Source organism: Bufo gargarizans, chromosome 9 (genome assembly GCF_014858855.1).
Source record: "Bufo gargarizans isolate SCDJY-AF-19 chromosome 9, ASM1485885v1, whole genome shotgun sequence".
Lineage (NCBI taxonomy): Eukaryota > Metazoa > Chordata > Amphibia > Anura > Bufonidae > Bufo > Bufo gargarizans.
In genome coordinates, this window is record NC_058088.1 from 22,974,005 (window position 1) to 22,994,348 (window position 20,344).

The 20,344-nt window shown below is 48.6% G+C and overlaps 1 long non-coding RNA gene across 2 annotated transcripts; it reads right to left on the minus strand.

The window, feature by feature from the left end:
• Positions 1–16,087: 16,087 nt before the first annotated feature.
• Positions 16,088–19,491, minus strand: LOC122945993. 2 transcript variants are annotated; one of them, XR_006391193.1, is made up of 3 exons: positions 19,428–19,491; positions 16,683–16,828; positions 16,088–16,147 (listed from the first exon to the last, which is right to left on the minus strand). It is a non-coding gene; the product is annotated as an uncharacterized LOC122945993 (long non-coding RNA). The 2 variants fall into 2 exon arrangements; XR_006391194.1 differs by lacking the exon at positions 19,428–19,491 and adding an exon at positions 19,348–19,382.
• Between the last annotated feature and the right edge of the window lie 853 nt (positions 19,492–20,344).

Here is a 20,344-nt window from a genome sequence, read left to right on the forward strand (position 1 = left end):
AAAGGGACAAACTCCAAACTAGTCCCCAGCACTGTGAACCAGGCGGAGAGACCGGATCCTGCTGAGCGGCACGCGATGATGTCATGACGTTAGAGGAAGAGATTCTGCCAATCGTAACATGGCGGCGGGGAATATGCAAATAGATCTATAGGCTTTAGTGCTCACGGAGCCCCTAGTGGCAGAATACGGTAAATGCTCAGGCGTTACAAGGATCTCAATTTAGAGCATGACATTAAAGAAGACGCTGAGTGATGCACAGCATATTACTTAAAGGTGAAGCAACAGCAAAGTCCCTGCACCTATAGTCATGGAAGCTTTAAGCAAGAGAAGCCACTGACTTCTATCCAATGCATAGCTCCTCTATATGTTTCTCCTGGAAAATCCCTTTAACCCTGTATCCATTTTTTCATTTTCATTTTTTACTCTCAGCCGTCCCAAAGCCATAACTATAATTTTCTTTTTTCATCCACATAGCCGAATCAGGGCTTGTTTTTTTTATTGCGGGACAAGATGTACTTTCTAATGGCACCATTTACAGGTGCATACAGTGTGGTGGGAGGCAGGAGAAAAATTCCAAATGGGGTGGAATTATAAAAAAAAAACACCATAAAAAAACACCATTCTGCCACAGTTTTATTTTTTTTTAACACCATTTCCCAAGTCATAAAACTAACCTGTTACTTTTATTCTCCTTGTCATTGCGATTACAACGATACCCCACATGTATAGATTTTCATGTGTTTTTATATTGAAAAAAATATAAAAACTTTGGAAAAAATAATGTTTTTTTTCCTTTGCATTGTCATTTTCTGCTCCCCATAACTTTTTAAATTTTATGTGAGGGCTCATTTTTGTGGGACGATCTGTACTTTTCATTGATATTATTCTGGGGTGTGTATGACTATTTGATCACTTTCCCCCCAAAAAATTTGTGGCAGATGAATGCTGTTTGACATATAGGATAAATATTTTTATATTTTAATAGTACAGATGTTTTTGCACACGGCAATGATGTTAGTTTTATTTAAGTATTAAAATTTTGGGGAAAAGGGGGATGATTTGAATTTTTATAATTTTTATATTTTTTATATTTTAAAAAACTCCCCCCCCCCCCCACTTCTCACAGACTCCAATGCATTAGGGTTGGAGTCTATTAGAATTGCAGTGTGTCCCTATAGAGCACTGCCACAGGCAGGGGCTCCATAGGAACTTATGTGCGGCAGCCCTGTACCACTCCTGAGCAAAAGGGCTTCCCGATCATCACTCAGCTTGCGAGCGGGCGCCATTTTTAAATGCCTGACTGCCGACGTAAATTTACTTGGGCGGTCGAGACGGGGGATAAGCTAAATACTGCTGGCACTCCCATAATGCAGCAATGATGGGTTAGTATATAAAGGGTGTGTAGACTTCTGCAAACCTTTATTTAAATTTTTTTCAACTGCCTCTAAAATAAAAGGGAAGCTACATTTCAATGAGTCTTGACTATAATTCTGTCATGGTTTTGTGTACACAGCCCCTCTGCAGATGTTTGTGTCTCCATGGTTACTCAGGTCATTGGTTTGATGGTCAATAACTAATACTCCAGGTGGTCCAGGACGATTCATGTACATTATACCTGGTGGCTCTGGGAAACTAATATCCCTGGAGCTCTCTAGTAGTTTAGGGGTTAACACTTATTATACTATTATACTGTACATTATTATAATACTTAGGGTGGTGCAGGGGTTAGCGGTGGTCTTTCTCAGGAAAATGCAGGTGAAATGTAATTTTGGGTGAGGCTCAAATATCCAAACCCCAGGTTCCTTTTATGCGGTAACTGGACAGATTCTGTATTCCTGCAGCTGCCACTAGAGGGAGCTCACTGCACAGGGATTTATACAACTGCCATTTAGCTCAATAATAAATTCATAGTATGCAGAAAGCTCCCCTCAGTGGTGGCATAAGGAATTACAGCCTGTAACTGTTTCTCAATATTATCTATATGTATCAGGGGTTTCCTAATGCCTGGGACGCCCTTTAGTTTGCTACTCATTACATAAACTCTGCATTATAGTGTCACTAGTCTTACATCAACAAGGGTTTCCTAGAACATGGATGTCACCCCTCCCCCTGTGTGGGCCCCTGGTTACCTAGAGCCTGCATTATGATGTCACTAGTCTTACATCACAAGGGGTTTCCGAGCGCCTGGACGACACCCCTCCCCCTGTGTGGGGCCCTGGTTACCTAGAGCCTGCATTATGATGTCACTAGTCTTACATCACAAGGGGTTTCCTAGCGCCTGGACGACCCCCCCCCCCATGTAGGCCCCTGGTTACCTAGAGCCTGCATTATGATGTCACTAGTCTTACATCACAAGGGGTTTCCTAGAGCCTGGACGACACCCCTCCCCCTGTGTGGGGCCCTGGTTACCTAGGGGCTGCAGCCTGGAGATCTGCATTATGATGTCACCAGTCTTACATCACAAGGGGTTTCCTAGCGCCTGGACGACACCCCCCCCCCCGTGTAGGCCCCTGGTTACCTAGAGCCTGCATTATGATGTCACTAGTCTTACATCACAAGGGGTTTCCTAGCGCCTGGACGACCCCCCCCCCCCCCCGTGTAGGCCCCTGGTTACCTAGAGCCTGCATTATGATGTCACTAGTCTTACATCACAAGGGGTTTCCTAGAGCCTGGACGACACCCCTCCCCCTGTGTGGGGCCCTGGTTACCTAGGGGCTGCAGCCTGGAGATCTGCATTATGATGTCACCAGTCTTACATCACAAGGGGTTTCCTAGCGCCTGGACGACACCCCCCCCCCCCCCCGTGTAGGCCCCTGGTTACCTAGAGCCTGCATTATGATGTCACTAGTCTTACATCACAAGGGGTTTCCTAGAGCCTGGACGACACCCCTCCGCCTGTGTGGGGCCCTGGTTACCTAGAGCCTGCATTATGATGTCACTAGTCTTACATCACAAGGGGTTTCCTAGCGCCTGGACGACACCCCTCCCCCTGTGTGGGGCCCTGGTTACCTAGGGGCTGCAGCCTGGAGATCTGCATTATGATGTCACCAGTCTTACATCACAAGGGGTTTCCTAGCGCCTGGACGACACCCCTTCCCCCTGTGTAGGCCCCTGGTTACCTAGAGCCTGCATTATGATGTCACTAGTCTTACATCACAAGGGGTTTCCTAGCGCCTGGACATCACCCCTCCCCCTGTGTGTGGCCCTGGTTACCTAGAGCCTGCATTATGATGTCACTAGTCTTACATCACAAGGGGTTTCCTAGAGCCTGGACGACACCCCTCCCCCTGTGTGGGGCCCTGGTTACCTAGAGACTGCATTATGATGTCACAATCGGCCGCCATTTTATCTTCAGAACACTGTGAGCACCTCGCAGTCATTTCGCTTCAGCTACTTGAAGACGACGTTTGATTTTTGTTGTTGCTCTTTCACCGATCCAAATGTAAGTCCTCAACCTCTGAGAGTTTGGCAGGAGACGACACATGGCCGCCGCACGGCCTGTCTCCTGTTGCATCCCCTTTGGGATTAAGAATTTACCCAACGTATTTTTGGAAGACTTTGTAAAAAATGCTCCAAAGTTTTTCGTAAGAAGGACAGTCTGTCCAAAAGAGACCATGTCCGAGACACGCTGGAAATCCCCAGCAAGGAACCTCTAGTCTTGAGTGACGTAATGAAGCCAAATGCTCCAAAGTTTTTCGTAAGAAGGACAGTCTGTCCAAAAGAGACCATGTCCGAGACACGCTGGAAATCCCCAGCAAGGAACCTCTAGTCTTGAGTGACGTAATGAAGCCAAATGCTCCAAAGTTTTTCGTAAGAAGGACAGTCTGTCCAAAAGAGACCATGTCCAAGACAGGCTGGAAATCCCCAGCAAGGAACCTCTAGTCTTGAGTGACGTAATGAAGCCAAATGCTCCAAAGTTTTTCGTAAGAAGGACAGTCTGTCCAAAAGAGACCATGTCCAAGACAGGCTGGAAATCCCCAGCAAGGAACCTCTAGTCTTGAGTGACGTAATGAAGCCTGGCATTGAGGAAGAGGACAAACCTCCCGATGAGACCAGATCACCGGATCGCCGATCACAGACTAACATGGCACATGAGGCTGAAGTGCAACAGGAGAGATCTGCAAAGAGCGGGGAATTAAGAAGAGTGGAGATGAGCCACAGTGACATCCAAACTGTGTGCACTGCAGACATCCATCAACCATCAGAAAACATCATAACTTCATACCATGAAGAGTTCCAACCCCCCGACGAGAACATGATAAAATTGTGCCTTCAAGTCATCAAGATACTATGTTTTGCATATAGAGAACCACAGTGCCATGTAGATAAAGAACCACCATGCTATCCAGATACAGAACCATCATACCATCCAGATAAAGAACAATCATACAAGGAAGATACAATAGCCATCCATCAACCATCAGATAACATCACACCTTCATACCTTGAAGAGATCCAACCCCCCTACGAGAACACCATAGCATTGTGCCTTCAAGTCATCAGGATACTGTGTTTTGCATATAGAGATCCACCATGCAATGCAGTTACAGAACCACCATTCCAAAACCACCATGTGAAAACACCCCACTGCAAAACAGAGACCTCCAAAAACATCCTGACAGAAGAGGAAAAAGCCATCCTGAGGAGTAAAGGCCGGGACGGATACCTTGATGATGAGATAATCAGAAAGGCACAGGATCTTCTTAAAGGGCAGTTTAGTAGCTTTGACGGCCTGCAGCCCTCTGCCGTGCTCCTCTTTCCAGATTTCTGTGTTCATGGAGAAGCGGTCCAGATCCATTATGACGCGGAAAGAGAGCACTGGGTGACGTCGTGCTACAAGGAAGGCCACATCATGCTAGCCGACAGTATGAAGCCTAAGAGGATATCTGCCACCATCTGTCAGCAGATTTCTAACCTCTATGGCCAGGTGGTAAAAAGACCATTGGATGATGTGAAATTGCTTGATGTCGACCAGCAAGAAAATATATATGACTGTGGGGTTTTTGCAGTGGCGAACGCCAGGGCCGTTTCTAGGGGCGGGCGGGACGGGCGGCCGCCCGGGGCGCTGTCAGAAGCAGGGGGCGCCCGTTGAGGTAAAAAAAATTAAAAAAAATAAAATAAAATTGGTTAAAGCATCGGGCGGCCGGCCGGCGGCGCCCCTCATGCTGAGCCTCCTGAGCGGCCGGCTCAGTGCTGCGCAGCCTGCCTGCGCTGCAGACTGCTGAGTTGTTAGTGTAGCGTGGCCGAGCTCTGTTCGGTCCGGCCCGGGGTACAGGAGCATTTGTTTCTTGTACCCGGCCGGACTGAAAGGAAGTGCACACTAAGTGAGCACTTCCTGTCAGCCGGGTACAGGAAACAAAAGCTCCTGTACCGCGGAGCGAACAGAGCTCGGCCACGCTACATTAGAGGTGACATTGACAAGGGGGAGGAGTAGTAGACTGAGAGTGACAAGGGGGGGGGGGGGAGTAGTAGAATGAGAGTGACAAGGGAGGGGGGGGGAGTAGTAGAATGAGAGTGACAAGGGGGGTGGGGGAGTAGTAGAATGAGAGTGACAAGGGGGGTGGGGGGAGTAGAATGAGAGTGACAAGGGGGGGGAGAAGAGAGTGACAAAGGGGGGGGGGGAGAAGAGTGACAAGGGAGGGGGGGGAGAAGAGAGTGACAAGGGAGGGGGGGAGAAGAGAGTGACAAGGGAGGGGGGGAGAAGAGAGTGACAAGGGAGGGGGGGAGAAGAGAGTGACAAGGGAGGGGGGGAGAAGAGAGTGACAAGGGAGGGGGGGGGAGAAGAGAGTGACAAGGGAGGGGGGGGAGAAGAGAGTGACAAGGGGGGGGGGGAAGAGAGTGACAAGGGAGTCCGCAGAGCCAGACTGCAGCCAGAGACCAGATCATCTAATTGTCCTGGTGGTAAGTAGACAATGCAATATGTGTATTATTTCATTGTTTAGTTATTAATACTACATTTTGCGGACCGCACATTGCCGGCACTAAGAGAATATGCCTATTCTTGTCCTTTATTGGGGACAAGAATAGGACATGTACTATTTTTTTCAGGTTCGGAATTGCGGATCCGGGTCCGCAATTCCGGATCTGATAAGGGGGGGGCGGGGGTGCCAATTTTTATCTTGCCTAGGGCGGCAAAAATCCTTGCACCAGCCCTGGTCAGACTTACTGACGTCACGCGCCTGATCCTCCCACTAGGCGGCGCAGGCGCGTGACATACAGTGACTGAGTGAGCGCCGCACTGCCTGCCTGTTACCGCCCGCCCTGAGCCCCTGAGCAGTGCTGATGCCTGCTGTGAGGCGAGTGATGGTCTGGGGGGGCATTAATTACAATGGGGGGATGGGGGTTATTACAATGGGGGGGGGCATTAATTACAATGGGGGGAATTAATTACAATGGGGGGGCCACTGTGGGAGACATGAAAATGGGGGCCACTGTCACTGTGGGGGACATTAAGTTTAATAAGGATCACTATGGACATTATTTAGAATGGAGGCTGCTGTTGGTGTCATTACTCATTATAACTGTATAATGTCTGATAGGCCTAGTCCTGAGCTGAGTTATATTACCCTGCCCATGCCCTGTATAATAATGTACCCATCCCTGATACCCCTTAGTTATATTACCCCGCTGGAGTAATATAACTAAGGGGTATCAGGGTACATTATTATACAGGGCAGGGTAATATAACTCAGGACTAGGCCTATCAGACATTATACAGTTATAATGACATCCACAGCAGCCTCCATTCTAAATAATGTCCATAGTGATCCTTATTAAAAATAATGTCCCCCCACAGGCAGGCACTGCGTGACGTACAGTGAGTGAGGTCAGCACCGCCGCCCGCACTGCCTGCCTGTCTGTTACCGGGGGGGGGGGGGGGGAGTTTTTTTGACACTCGCCCTGAGAGAAATTTTACCTAGAAACTGCACTGGCGAACGCCTACGAATTTCTGGCCGGGGATGGAAACATCATGAAGCGATACCAGCACGATAAAATGAGAGAGCATCTTCTGTCGTGCTTTGAAAAGGGTGAGATTTCTGCGTTCCCATCCCAGGAATGAAGGCAACAAGGCGACGAGGTATTCCTCATCTGAGATATTGACTGCAATGTGCACCCCTGATGTCAGCGCTCAGCGAGCCTGATGATGAAAACAGGGACTACTGCCACAATGGAGAAGAATGCAGCACTACTGACACAGTGCAGCTGTGATCATTCCAGACGGTGAGGACTCCGACTCAAGAGAGGACAACCCTCTCCAGGCATAGACCTACAACCAGGACTTAAATATTGATTTATAAGGACCAAGACATGCAGATGGCGTCACATGACCCTGTAAGGAGACAGGCGCCTATCGAGACCGATCAAGACTCCCTGGACTCATGGCCGATCTACAAGCACCGGGCTACATGCTCCATAAGGTAAGTACACTAGACATTTAACTACCTCATGTAAACATATGTGACTTTCTAAACTACTTTGGTTTTCACTATGTCTGCTTGTGCAGCGAGCCCCTCAGGAGGCAGAGGATGGGAGTGGTAGTGGTCCTGATGAGTTGTGTCACTGTATAATCCCTCAGGCCGTTGCCCTCTGGGGTTTGGTGCAGTGAAAAGGTGATGTGAAGGAATCAGGCAGAGAGAGAACATCAAACGTTTACTATACTGAGTGCAAAGGACATGCAGCTGTCATCTGTAAAAGGTGCAACGTCTCTATCCCCAGATGATGCGGTATGGTGGCAGACAATAGCACTCTAGGGTAGTCCTTCTATCTCTCTCCTGATTTCTCTTTGCTACGGCTACATACTGGCACCTGTGGCTGTAGGCGTCCACTTCATAAATACAGGCTTTTGGGTTTGCCTGAGCTGTGCTATGGTGACGGGTGTCTTAATGTGTTCTCCCTCACCTGCAGCAGGATCTGTAAGGCTATAATTGCTGGTCACGCCGCTGACTGTAGTCTTGTTACTGTAGCTCTGAAGAATATCCACAGTCTCAGACCTTCTGTCTGCCTGGAGTAATGTTCCTTACAGTTGAGCAGATTCCACGATCCGTGGAGCGGGAGCTGATGGTCGTGCTTCCTCACTACTCACTAGCCTAGCTAGCTCTGCCCCCTCCTGGCAGGAAGTCGGACCAGCTCACTGCTACCAAGAGGAGGAGGAATGGGATGGGAAGTCTTGAGCTTGAAAGTGCTGAAACAAGACTGGGCTTTGTTGTTGGAGTCAGTAATTATACTTTTCTAACCCCCACCTTCCTTCCCTCGTATGTTGTAGGGTGATATGTACGATGGCCGCGCTCATAACACACAGTGAGCCTGATGATGGGAACGGCACTACTGGCACACTGTAGCAAAATACAGCTTTGATCAGTCAAGAAGTGACCCAGAAAATTGGACGTCCACCTAAAGAGAGGACAATTCCTCTCCAGAAAAAGATCTACAACCAGGACTTTACTATTAATTTATAAGGACAAATTCTCCAGAAGTTCGGCTGAACTGGACGCCGCTTGAAGAGGGGAAGAAACGGAATAGTCAGATGGGCGTCACATGACCCTGTAAGGAGAGAGGCGCCTATCGTGACCGCCAAGAGGGCCCCTCTGATGGACGATCTAGAAGATCCGGACTGAACACAACCAAAGGTAAGGAGACTGGACATCGCACTGCTTTACTACTACATGGCTACTTTGTTTTTCAATACCTCTGCATACTCAAGATCTCTGCTTGCTGTTAGTGGCATAACTTACTGTACTTATGTCTATTTAGTGCCACTCAAGTAGTGCTGCCTTCGTTAGTGTCTCTTACAGTAGTGCTGCCCCTTCTAGTGCACCTCTTACAGTAGTTTTGTATTTCCTTCCAAGTCAATGACAGCAAGCAGAGATCTTGAGAGTGCTACAACAAGGCTGTGCTTTGCCGTTGCAGTAATGATACTGTATACCGTATCTCTCACCCCCTGGTCTTCCTTCCCTGGTAGGTTGTAGGGTGAGATGTAAGACGGCTGCGCTCACCTGCAGCAGGATATATATGTGCTGTATACCTGAGGAGACGATCACCGGATATAGGAAGACCCCAGAACAAGGTCAGTTGTCTCCATTACTTCGCTGATGACCCCTGATGTTCCTCATGTGTGCTCTCCAGGAACATGTGTATTTCAGTCGGTAGATGAGGGGTGTAAGATAACTCAGTGACACTGACACCTCTCTTAGATGACGGCTGTATTGTGACTCCACAGCGCGGTAATAGGGCGGCCATAGAAGTGCATGAGGTCGCCTCCGTACACATGCGGCTTTATATGGACGATTAATATGGAATCCAACAGACAAACTAGTGAGCCTGGTTCCATCAGACGCTGTGTGCACAGAGGTCATAGGGGAGAACCTCTCTGTATAGGTGATGCCACGTGGCGCCTGGACGGCAGCCCCCGGAGGCTGAGCAGCTCTGGAAGTGGGTGACAGTAGAGGAAATCTCTCCGTCAGTAAATAGGAATTTCTCGTCAGTAAATATGGTTTCTCCTTTGTTTTCCAGCCTGCTGGACCTGGAAGCTGCAATCAGACCGCAGAGATGTCTCCGCTCGCTGCGCTCCAGGCACTACGATGCAGCAGTCTCTCTCCGCTGGAACCTCAGGAGAACGGGGATGACCGGCGCCTCCGAGAAGCCATAAAACTCCCACTTTTCTTTGCTTCTATTAAAAACAGGAGCGCGCAGCTTCCACATTGAAATAAAACAGTGGTCACCTCCGCTTACGAGTTTTTCAGGGTGTAAGTGTTAATTACCGTATACTCAGAGCAGACGGAATACTATACCGCACGAGGTGCGTTCATCCCGTAATACCACTAAATAGCGGCATAACAAGCACATTGTGGGAGATTTATCAAAACTGGTGCAAAGGAAACCTGGTTTAGTTGCCATAGAAACCAATCCGATTCCACCTTTCATTATCTAAAGGAGCTCTGCAAGATGAAAGGTGTAATCTGATTGGTTGCTACGAGCACTAAGCCAGATCTAATTATCTCCAGTTTTGATAACTCTCCCCCGATGTGTTATTTTCTTGTATTCTGAAAGCTGGAGGGCGCCTAGTGGAAAACGTACATCCCTGACATAAAGCACCAAGCATCATCCTGAAAGAGCACAGGCAGAGAGCTACTAATAATGACCTTAAAGGGGCGCTCTGGTATTTGGCAAACCCTTTAATTTGTTGATATTCTCTACTGAATGTAGTGACACAGACTGGCCACTGGGTGTCACTATTGCCCTTGTTATTTTCCTGAGCCCCGGACTGCTCCTCACAATGTGGCTGCTCCTATAAGGGTCCATTGAGGGTTTTTTTTTTTACAGAGAAGAGAAGGGGGCATTATTATTACTGGGGTTTACTAATTGGGGAATTGCTATTACTGATGGCACTAATGGGGACATTACTATTATTGGGGGGCACTAATGGGAGCATTACTATTATTGGGGGGCACTAATGGGAGCATTACTATTATTGGGGGGCACTAATGGGGACATTACTATTATTGGGGGCACTAATGGGGACATTACTATTATTGGGGGGCACTACTATTACTGGGGGCACTAGGTTATTTGCCCTGCAATCTGAAACTCTCCCCCGCTCACACCAGGTCTAAAAAACGTTTAGGCTACATGCACACGTCTAAGTAACAGACGTTACACGGCCATTTTTAGCACCAGTGAAAGTCTATGGGGCTATTCACATGGCTGTTCTTTTAACGGCCAGTGAATAGCGTCCGTCCAAAAATAGGAGATGTCCTATTTTTGGCCATTTTCACGGCCGGACAGACCCTATTGAAATCAATGGGACAATTTTTAACGGCCGGTGACGCGTTATACTACCCTACCTCGTGAGATTTCCCTACCCTCTGACTTCCTGTCGCATGAGCGATGACGTCGGGGGGCGTGTCTCACTTTTCTCCATCTGCGCATGCCCAAAAGGACACTCTAGTGAAAAGCTCAAGGCTGAACTTAGCAGCACGCCGGGAACCTGCGCATGCGTCTGGGAGCCGAGGTAGGGAAAAATCACGGGTCAGTGCGCAAGCGCAGTTAACTCATTAAAATCCACCCGATATACGCGCCTGCGCAATGTGATGGTAGTGAAAAATTACGTCCCAGTGCGCAAGCGCCGAGGGTAAGCATGAATATCCATGCCAAAAGCACTTTTAACCCTTTGCAGGAGCTATTCTCATATTGGTTCTTGACTGATTGTCCTCCTATATATAGGTTCTATTATATAGGGGGTCTGTCTGCACAGTATATGGGGGGGTCTGTCTGCACAGTATATTTGGGGGGCTGTCTGCACAGTATATTTGGGGGGCTGTCTGCACAGTATATTTGGGGGGCTGTCTGCGCAGTATATTTGGGAGTCTGTCTGCGCAGCATATAGGGGGCTGTCTGCACATTAAATGGGGGGGCTGTCTGCGCATTAAATGGGGGGGCTGTCTGCGCATTAAATGGGGGGGCTGTCTGCGCAGTATATGGGGGGCTGTCTGCGCAGTATATGGGGGGGCTGTCTGCGCATTAAATGGTTGGCTGTCTGCGCAGTATATGGGGGGGCTGTCTGCGCAGTGTATTGGGGGGCTGTCTGCGCAGTGTATTGGGGGGCTGTCGCACAGTATATGGGGGGGTCTGTCGCACAGTATATGGGGGGGCTGTCTGCGCAGTATATGGGGGGGCTGTGTGCGCAGTATATGGGGGGGCTGTCTGCGCATTAAATGGGGGGGCTGTCTGCGCAGTATATGGGGGGCTGTCTGCGCAGTATATGGGGGGGGGCTGTCTGCGCATTAAATGGGGGGCTGTCTGCGCAGTATATGGGGGGGCTGTGTGCGCAGTATATGGGGGGCTGTCTGCGCAGTATATGGGGGGGCTGTCTGCGCATTATATGGGGGGGCTGTCTGCGCATTATATGGGGGGGCTGTCTGCGCATTATATGGGGGGGCTGTCTGCGCATTATATGGGGGGGCTGTCTGTGCATTATATGGGGGGGCTGTCTGCGCAGTATATGGGGGGGCTGTCTGCGCAGTATATTGGGGGGGCTGTCTGTGCGGTACGGTATATTGGGGGATGTATGTGCAGCATATTTGGGGGGGGCAGTGTATTATATTTGTGGCCTGTGTGTTAGATGTGTACAACCCTATTTTAACAAAAAAATAAATAAAAATTCCCTATATCTCCTATGCCATGGCATGTTTTTTGCTACGAAACTGCAGTCATCTCGTCACTTGGAGAAGGATGAGAAGCGGCCCCCATCCAGAAGGACACACCTGCCACCAAATCCGTCTCTCACTGGATTCTGTAATCCCCGTCTGCTGTGTCTGTGTGCACCGTCCGTCTGCTGCACTGCGTCTGTTCTGCCATTTGCTCTAACCATTTTAATAAAAAAAAATTGTGTCACAACTCTGACCAGCATGTTCTCCTATGGAACACAAAGTACCTGAAGTGGTAAGAAGAAGCCCATGTGTGAGGCCCGCGCCCTGGCGGGAGCATTGAAGGGGCATCTGACAGGTGACGAGCTGCTCCTGTGTACTGTGATCACCGCGAGTTCAGAGGTCGGCACCCATAGGCCGTCCACATGCTGTGAATTACATCTCCCATCATGCTGGTAAAGTATTATGGGAGGTGTAGTCCAAAACATCTGGAATACCAAATGCGTATGAATGAAAAGCATGGTGTGTGACTGGTCAGTAACAAGGGTTGAAGCCTTGACGTGGCGTTACTGCTCACATGTGTATCCATGTGCCAATTCAACCAATGTGAGTGACTGTAACTAATACTGATTAGGTAACTATAAATACTGTGACAATGGAGAATTAAACGACTGTATCTCCTACACACCGCTTACACCGTGACCGTATCACCTACACACTGCTTACACTGTGACCGTATCTCCTACACACTGCTTACACTGTGACCGTATCTCCTACACACCGCTTACACCGTGACCGTATCTCCTACACACTGCTTACACCGTGACCGTATCTCCTACACACTGCTTACACCGTGACCGTATCTCCTACACACTGCTTACACCGTGATCGTATCTCCTACACACTGCTTACACCGTGACCGTATCTCCTACACACTGCTTACACCGTGACCGTATCTCCTACACACTGCTTACACTGTGACCGTATCTCCTACAAACTGCTTACACCGTGACCGTATCTTCTACACACTGCTTACACTGTGACCGTATCTCCTACACACTGCTTACACCGTGACCATATCTCCTACACACCGCTTACACCGTGACCGTATCTCCTACACACTGCTTACACTGTGACCGTATCTCCTACAAACTGCTTACACAGTGACCGTATCTTCTACACACTGCTTACACCGTGACCGTATCTCCTACACACCGCTTACACCGTGACCGTATCTCCTACACACCGCTTACACCGTGACCGTATCTCCTACACACTGCTTACACCGTGACCGTATCTCCTACACACCGCTTACACCGTGACCGTATCTCCTACACACTGCTTACACTGTGACCGTATCTCCTACAAACTGCTTACACCGTGACCGTATCTTCTACACACTGCTTACACTGTGACCGTATCTCCTACACACCGCTTACACCGTGACCGTATCTCCTACACACCGCTTACACCGTGACCGTATCTCCTACACACTGCTTACACCGTGACCGTATCACCTACACACTGCTTACACTGTGACCGTATCTCCTACACACCGCTTACACCGTGACCGTATCTCCTACACACTGCTTACACCGTGACCGTATCTCCTACACACTGCTTACACTGTGACCGTATCTCCTACACACTGCTTACACCGTGACCGTATCTCCTACACACTGCTTACACCGTGACCGTATCTCCTACACACTGCTTACACCGTGACCGTATCTCCTACACACCGCTTACACCGTGACCGTATCTCCTACACACCGCTTACACCGTGACCGTATCTCCTACACACTGCTTACACCGTGACCGTATCTCCTACACACTGCTTACACTGTGACCGTATCACCTACACACTGCTTACACCGTGACCGTATCTCCTACACACTGCTTACACTGTGACCGTATCACCTACACACTGCTTACACTGTGACCGTATCTCCTACACACCGCTTACACTGTGACCGTATCTCCTACACACCGCTTACACCGTGACTGTATCTCCTACACACCGCTTACACTGTGACCGTATCACCTACACACTGCTTACACTGTGACCGTATCACCTACACACTGCTTACACCGTGACTGTATCTCACCTTTTGGACTCTTGTACACGACTATATGCACTAAAACATGTATAGTGATAGCTAACGGGCGATATTGATCGTGCGTACAGGAGCACATGGCATCTTGATGTTGTCCATGTTGTGCCTCACAATGGGCTATTGTCCCGCATTCATATGATCTATTCTCTATTCGTGCTAAACAATAGCCCCACCTGAAGCTCGACTTGCGCAGCATCATTGTAATCTAGGATTGTGTGTACTCCTGTTGGCATGATCAATGCCAGTGCGGGACATATGGCCCTCTTGTAGGGAATACAGTCGTGTGAAAGAGGCCTTAAAATGGGTTTTCTCATCTCAGACAATAGGGGCATATCGCTTGGATATGCCCCCATTGTCTTATAGCTGCTGTTCCCCGCACCTATATTAAGAACTGGTCCCCGAAATTGGAGTATGGCGCAATGCGCATGCTCTGCCGCCCTCCATTCTTCTCTATGTTAGAGTTGTGGATTAGCAAACAGTGGTCGACGGACCCCATTAAATCTGGTGTCCTCCAGCCACAGCGCTACCTGCTCCGTTCTCAATATAGGTGCGTGTCCCATCGGTGGTACCTACACCTATCAGACAATGGTTGCATATTCAAGTGATATGCCACCATTGATTGGGATACCCCTTTAACAGCAGTTAGTCCCTTGTGTGTCCATTGTGGTAATCACACTAGTTATGTCATAGCGTCATAGGGAAATCATTAATCAAACTGTTAAATTACAATTTATTAATGAATTCCTGATGATGCTGATGGACCGTGACTCCCACAAGGGCTCAAATGAAAAGGGGCAAGATTGAACAACGAACAAGCCTTTGCTGTTCATGTGCCAATCATAGGGTCTACGATCAATAAAGAGCCAACAGATAGCTCATTACTGATTGTATTGTTCATGGTTCACCTTTGGCAATAATGTCGTTTAGGGGAAAAAAAAATACCAAGGGCTTTTCAATAAACGTACAGTAGTGACCCTATGGTGGTTTTAATGTCACCACAGCGGTAGTGCCAAAGGTTACTGTTACCCTGTACCGGCCAATGAAAACACAAATACATGGAAGTTAACTATACATTTTTTTATTTTTGTATAAATTACAATATATCCATAAAAAAAAAAAATATATATATATATACATACTATACAAAAAATAAATTTTTTTAGTGGAGTAGGACTGTCGTGTAGGTGGTTTGAGGTTGGCAATGGTAGCCCCCCTGTCCTCTTTATTCTCTGAGCTAAAAATACAGTCCACAAGAAAGGATGCAGGTTGAAATTGTGGGTTGTATAAGGGTCTGAGGAGGAGGGTACCCGAGCATGTGTAGAGGTGGTGGGGAAAATAGTGGGACGGAGAAGTAGAAAAGAGACAGAAGGGAACACTTGCCCGGGGGCTGGGAATGGGAAGGTTGTCGGTAATGGTCACTGGTGTGGGATGGGGTTGTGGGGGCCGTGGCCAATTTTTGTGACACATTCTCTAAGCATGATATTAAACTCATGCAACTGCTCGGGCGTCATTGAGTCCACCAAATTGATTATGCTTACCCCATAATGGTAGTTAGGGCTGCATTGGATCGCCGACTCTGCTCCCTCCCAGCGGCGAATCAAGGCAGCACTAAACTCCTTCTGATGTTCGTCCAAACCTTCTACAGTGTTGGAAACAACCTCTACACGGGCCACATAATCATTTTGCTTTGGCCTACCGGATCTCTGCATGCTCAGCAGGGCTCTTAAATTTGGATGTCAACCTAAGAGCCTCTGTTGAGCAGAGGGATCCGGTAGGGGACCCGGATTCTCCCAAGCAGATGCATGAGGGACAGGAGGTCTGGCGTTGGCGATCCATTCATTTTCCGCATCAGGAGGTTGTTCAGTCTCCAGAGTGCTGCTCTTAGTTCTGTATGAAAAAAATGAAATAAAAATTTACCTTTAAAAACACCATCCATGTCCGATGCTACGTCTACATTACACCATAAGTTGGCTGTCCAAAACAGGGTAGCCAAACGCTCTGCTGTTACAGACAGTCCCTTAAAGGGAACCTGTCACTGGGATTTTGTGTATAGAGCTGAGGGCATGGGCTGTTAGATGGCCTCTAGCACATCCTCAATACCCAGTCCCCATAGCTCTGTGTGCTCTTATTGTGTAAGAAAACAGATTTGATACATATGCAAATTAACCTGAGATGAGTCCTGTCCCTGACTCATCTCACATACAGGACTCATCTCAGGTAAATTTGCATATGTATCAAATTGATTTTTTTACACAGTAAAAGCACACAGAGCTATGGGGACTGGGTATTGCGGATGTGCTAGAGGCCATCTAGCAACCCATGTCCTCAGCGCTATACCCCAAATCCCGGTGACAGGTTCCCTTTAAATTACATTTCTTTTTACATTTCATTTACATTTCTTTAAAAAATATATATAATTTACCTTCTTTGTGCCATTGTGCGTCGTCGTAAACCAAGGCCGCTGTATATGTACTCCCTGAGGTTGCGCCGGACCCAATCGGGACTGAACCTCCTTCTTATAGTCCATCCTGAAGCCGTCCTGGATAGATCAGCAACGCGTTGTGTAACCTGTTTAAATGTTGGAAAAAACAAACATAACATGATGTAAGGTTAAGAACAATATGAATGTTTAAAAAAAAAAATTGCTGTTCTTACAACATATCTTCTGAGACACCGCATTTAAATCCCCCCAGGTCTCAGAAAGGTCAGAACATATGTCCCTCTATGGCCGTGTAAGCAGTGTGTAGGAGATACGGTCACGGTGTAAGCGGTGTGTACGAGATACAGTCACAGTGTAAGCAGTGTGTAGGAGATACGGTCACGGTGTAAGCGGTGTGTAGGAGATACGGTCACGGTGTAAGCGGTGTGTAGGAGATACGGTCACAGTGTAAGCGGTGTGTAGGAGATACGGTCACGGTGTAAGCAGTGTGTAGGAGATACGGTCACGGTGTAAGCAGTGTGTAGGAGATACGGTCACGGTGTAAGCGGTGTGTAGGTGATACGGTCACGGTGTAAGCGGTGTGTAGGAGATACGGTCACTGTGTAAGCGGTGTGTAGGAGATACGGTCACAGTGTAAGCAGTGTGTAGGAGATACGGTCACAGTGTAAGTGGTGTGTAGGAGATACGGTCACAGTGTAAGCAGTGTGTAGGAGATACGGTCACAGTGTAAGCAGTGTGTAGGAGATACGGTCACAGTGTAAGCAGTGTGTAGGAGATACGGTCACGGTGTAAGCAGTGTGTAGGAGATACGGTCACAGTGTAAGCGGTGTGTAGGAGATACGGTCACAGTGTAAGCAGTGTGTAGGAGATACGGTCACGGTGTAAGCGGTGTGTAGGAGATACGGTCACCGTGTAAGCAGTGTGTAGGAGATACGGTCACGGTGTAAGCGGTGTGTAGGAGATACGGTCACGGTGTAAGCAGTGTGTAGGAGATACGGTCACGGTGTAAGCAGTGTGTAGGAGATACGGTCACGGTGTAAGCGGTGTGTAGGAGATACGGTCACGGTGTAAGCGGTGTGTAGGAGATACGGTCACGGTGTAAGCAGTGTGTAGGAGATACGGTCACAGTGTAAGCGGTGTGTAGGAGATACGGTCACGGTGTAAGCAGTGTGTAGGAGATACGGTCACAGTGTAAGCAGTGTGTAGGAGATACGGTCACAGTGTAAGCAGTGTGTAGGAGATACGGTCACAGTGTAAGCAGTGTGTAGGAGATACGGTCACGGTGTAAGCAGTTTGTAGGAGATACGGTCACGGTGTAAGCGGTGTGTAGGAGATACGGTCACAGTGTAAGCGGTGTGTAGGTGATACGGTGTAAGCAGTGTGTAGGAGATACGGTCACAGTGTAAGCGGTGTGTAGGAGATACGGTGTAAGCAGTGTGTAGGAGATACGGTCACAGTGTAAGCAGTGTGTAGGAGATACGGTCACGGTGTAAGCAGTGTGTAGGAGATACGGTCACGGTGTAAGCAGTGTGTAGGAGATACGGTCACGGTGTAAGCAGTGTGTAGGAGATACGGTCACAGTGTAAGCGGTGTGTAGGAGATACGGTCACAGTGTAAGCAGTGTGTAGGAGATACGGTCACGGTGTAAGCGGTGTGTAGGAGATACGGTCACAGTGTAAGCAGTGTGTAGGAGATACGGTCACGGTGTAAGCGGTGTGTAGGAGATACGGTCACGGTGTAAGCAGTGTGTAGGAGATACGGTCACGGTGTAAGCAGTGTGTAGGAGATACGGTCACGGTGTAAGCGGTGTGTAGGAGATACGGTCACGGTGTAAGCGGTGTGTAGGAGATACGGTCACGGTGTAAGCAGTGTGTAGGAGATACGGTCACAGTGTAAGCGGTGTGTAGGAGATACGGTCACGGTGTAAGCAGTGTGTAGGAGATACGGTCACAGTGTAAGCAGTGTGTAGGAGATACGGTCACAGTGTAAGCAGTGTGTAGGAGATACGGTCACAGTGTAAGCAGTGTGTAGGAGATACGGTCACGGTGTAAGCAGTTTGTAGGAGATACGGTCACGGTGTAAGCGGTGTGTAGGAGATACGGTCACAGTGTAAGCGGTGTGTAGGTGATACGGTGTAAGCAGTGTGTAGGAGATACGGTCACAGTGTAAGCGGTGTGTAGGAGATACGGTGTAAGCAGTGTGTAGGAGATACGGTCACAGTGTAAGCAGTGTGTAGGAGATACGGTCACGGTGTAAGCAGTGTGTAGGAGATACGGTCACGGTGTAAGCAGTGTGTAGGAGATACGGTCACGGTGTAAGCAGTGTGTAGGAGATACGGTCACAGTGTAAGCAGTGTGTAGGAGATACGGTCACAGTGTAAGCAGTGTGTAGGAGATACGGTCACAGTGTAAGCGGTGTGTAGGAGATACAGTCGTTTAATTCTCCATTGTCACAGTATTTATAGTTACCTAATCAGTATTAGTTACAGTCACTCACATTGGTTGAATTGGCACATGGATACACATGTGAGCAGTAACGCCACGTCAAGGCTTCAACCCTTGTTACTGACCAGTCACACACCATGCTTTTCATTCATACGCATTTGGTATTCCAGATGTTTTGGACTACACCTCCCATAATACTTTACCAGCATGATGGGAGATGTAATTCACAGCATGTGGACAGCCTATGGGTGCCGACCTCTGAACTCGTGGAGCAGCTCGTCACCTGTCAGATGCCCCTTCAATGCTCCCGCCAGGGCGCGGGCCTCACACATGGGCTTCTTCTTACCACTTCAGGTACTTTGTGTTCCATAGGAGAACATGCTGGTCAGAGTTGTGACACAATTTTTTTTTATTAAAATGGTTAGAGCAAATGGCAGAACAGACGCAGTGCAGCAGACGGGGATTACAGAATCCAGTGAGAGACGGATTTGGTGGCAGGTGTGTCCTTCTGGATGGGGGCCGCTTCTCATCCTTCTCCAAGTGACGAGATGACTGCAGTTTCGTAGCAAAAAACATGCCATGGCATAGGAGATATAGGGAATTTTTATTTATTTTTTTGTTAAAATAGGGTTGTACACATCTAACACACAGGCCACAAATATAATACACTGCCCCCCCCAAATATGCTGCACATACATCCCCCAATATACCGTACAGCACAGACAGCCCCCCCAATATACTGCGCAGACAGCCCCCCCATATACTGCGCAGACAGCCCCCCCATATACTGCGCAGACAGCCCCCCCATATAATGCACAGACAGCCCCCCCATATAATGCGCAGACAGCCCCCCCATATAATGCGCAGACAGCGCCCCCATATAATGCGCAGACAGCCCCCCCATATACTGCGCAGACAGCCCCCCCATATACTGCGCACACAGCCCCCCCATATACTGCGCACACAGCCCCCCCATATACTGCGCAGACAGCCCCCCATTTAATGCGCAGACAGCCCCCCCATATACTGCGCAGACAGCCCCCCATATACTGCGCAGACAGCCCCCCATATACTGCGCAGACAGCCCCCCATATACTGCGCAGACAGCCCCCCATATACTGCGCAGACAGCCCCCCCATTTAATGCGCAGACAGCCCCCCCATTTAATGCGCAGACAGCCCCCCCATTTAATGTGCAGAC